This window comes from Ailuropoda melanoleuca, unplaced genomic scaffold (assembly GCF_002007445.2).
Source record: "Ailuropoda melanoleuca isolate Jingjing unplaced genomic scaffold, ASM200744v2 unplaced-scaffold2414, whole genome shotgun sequence".
Classification (NCBI taxonomy): Eukaryota; Metazoa; Chordata; class Mammalia; order Carnivora; family Ursidae; genus Ailuropoda; species Ailuropoda melanoleuca.
Window position 1 is genome coordinate 6,020 of NW_023193993.1, and position 3,089 is coordinate 9,108.

Here is a 3,089-nt window from a genome sequence, read left to right on the forward strand (position 1 = left end):
GATGCAGTCTAAATTGGATGCTCTAACAGCTAGGGTCAATGAGGCAGAAAAGATAATAAATGATCTAGAAGATGGTCTGATGGAAAGGAAGGAAATTGAAGAAAATAGAGAAAAACAACCCACAACACATGAAGAGAGACTTAGAGAATTTAATGATACATTGGAAAGAACCAATATCAGGATCATTAGGACAAAGAAGGGGGGGCTAGAAGGTATATTTGATCAAATCATGGCTGAGAACTCCCCAAATCTGGGGAAAGAAACATGCATTCATGTCCAAGAGGCAGAGAAGACTCCTCCTCAAATCAGGAAAAACAGATCAACACCATGACATATAATAGTGAAGCTTGCAAATCTTAAAACCAAGGAAGCTATCCAGAGAGTAGCTAGAGGGAAGAGATTTCTTACATACGGAGGGACAAACATTAGAATAACATCAGACCTATCCACAGAAACCTGGCAGGCCAGAAAGGGCTGGCAAGATATTTTCAGGGCAATAAATGAGAAGAAAATGGAGCCGAGTACCTTATTTAGCAATGCTATCATTCAGAATGGAAGGAGAGATAAAGAGTTTCCAGGATAGACAAACTGAAGGAATATATGACCACCAAGCCATCCCTACAAGAAATATTAAGGGGGATACTGCAGGCGAACAGATCCCAAGGGTAACAGACCAGAAAGTAACAGAGACAATCTACGGAAACAGGGATTTTATAGGCAACACAATGGCACTAAATTCATAGCTTTCAATACATATTCTGAATGTTAATGCTCTGAATGTTCCAATAAAAAGACAAACAGTCCAATATTGGATTTTAAAAGTAAGACCTATCCCGGGGCGCCTGGGTGGCACAGCGGTTAAGCATCTGCCTTCAGCTCAGGGCGTGATCCCAGTGTTATGGGATCGAGCCCCACATCAGGCTCCTCCACTATGAGCTTGCTTCTTCCTCTCCCACTCCCCCTGCTTGTGTTCCCTCTCTCGCTGGCTGTCTCTATCTCTGTCACATAAATAAATAAAATCTTTAAAAAAATGGCTAACAGACACATGAAAAAATGTTCAACATCATTAGCCATCAGGGAATTCAAATCAAAACCACATTGAGATACCACCTTATGCCAGTTAGAATGGCAAAAATTGACAAGACAGGAAGCAAGAAATGTTAGAGAGGATGTGGAGAAAGGGAATCCCTCCTACACTCTTGTTGGGAATGCAAGTTGGTACAGGCACTTTGGAAAACAGTGTGGAGGTTCCTTAAAAAGTTAAAAATTGAGCTACCCTATGATCCAGCCATTGCACTACTGGGTGTTTACCCCAAAGAGACAGACGTAGTGAAGAGAAAGGCCATATGCACCCCAATGCTCATAGCAGCATTGTCCACGATAGGTAAATTGTGGAAGGAGCCGAGATGCCCTTCAACAGATGACTGGATTAAAAAGAGGTGGTTCATATATACAGTGGAATATTCTCAGCCGTCAGAACGAGTTCCTAACATTTGCAGCAACATGGACAGGACTGGAGGAGATAATGCTAAGCGAAATAAGTCAAGCAGAAAAAGACAATTATCATATGGTTTCACTCATTTATGGAACATAAGAAGTAGGAAAATCAGTAGGAGAAGAAGGGAAGAAGAAGGGGGAGTGTAAACAGAAAGGGAAATGGACCGTGAGAGACTATGGACTCTGGGAAACAAACTGAGGGCTTCAGAGGGGAAGTGGTTGGGGAAATGGGATGGGCTGGTGATGGGTAGTAAGGAGGGCACGTATTGCATGCTGCACTGGGTGTTATATGCAAGTGATGAATCGTGGAACTTTACATCAAAAACTAGGGAGGTACTGTATGGTGACGAACATAATAAAAAATATTATTAATAGAAAAGAATTCTGTTTACTACTTCACCCAGTCGCATCCATCCTGTGAGGAAGAGTCTTGGTTTAAGATGGGCAGCCTGGCCTCTTTTTTAGTTGCTAATTACCAATTTTAGATGTTCCTCTTTGACAATGAATTTCTGGCACAATGTCTGTTTTCATTCAGAGAAACACTGAGAATTACAAATTCCGCAATCTCTGCTGATCAGTTAATGATGTGGTAAACAGGGTTTCACAGCTAGACAGATGGAGGCAGCTCTCCAGTGCCAGAAGCTGAGGAGGTCAGGACCTGGATGGCAGGAACTGCTCCAGGGGATTTATTGAAAATTGTAAGACTCAAAACAGAAGATACTCACCCAAGCTCGAGAGTGATGGTTATTCTTTCTGACAGAGATATAACCCAGTTTGCCTACAAAAACACTCACATTATTAAAAACAAAACTAGCAGAGGTCAGATGAATTTTTGGTGGCTGAACATCCAGGTCTCCTTCTCTGGCTTTGCTCTGCCCCTCACCCATCACATTCACCCAATTCTATCATAGCATATCTTGTTCATAAGGAATAGGGGGCCAAGTGATGGTGTCCTTTAGCTTCCTATAATCTACAGACCCCGCCATTAAGCCACCCCAAATTAACAAACCACCCAAATTTTATTGAGGTTCTTGCCGTATTAAGGTAGCTCTATATAAGTTCCCTGATCCCCCTTTGAACCAGATGGCTGCCCCTAAACCCTACCTGTATGGAAATTTTTGCTCAGTTCCTGCTTAGAGGATTAAGTGTATCCTAAGCTGACTGAAGGGCCTTCTTTCTACATCACTACAAAGCTGGTGAATGAACCTACCTGAGGACCAGGCACCAGCCAGACATCTGGGCAGCAGTGAGTCTGCTCATCTTTGGAAACCCAAAGAGAGCCAACCAGCTCTAAGACTTGTATGATGGCAAGCATGAGAGCTGTTGGGTATAAGTGAGGATCCCTCCTTACCCTACCAAGGCACATAAAGTAAAGTTTTGCTTCCTGCCAGGAGTTTGCAGGAAGCAGAGCAATGACGGTTAGCTACAGAGGCCTCCTCCTGCCTCAGCATCCAGAGGGAGGGCCAAAAGTGGTTAATGTGGGGACATGGAATGGATTCCTTGCCAACCCTGCCCTCAGTGAGTGGCAGCAGGGAAACTGCCATCTTACGGGCAGGGCACTCTTTGGAGAACAGTTGGAGTAAAGAATCCAT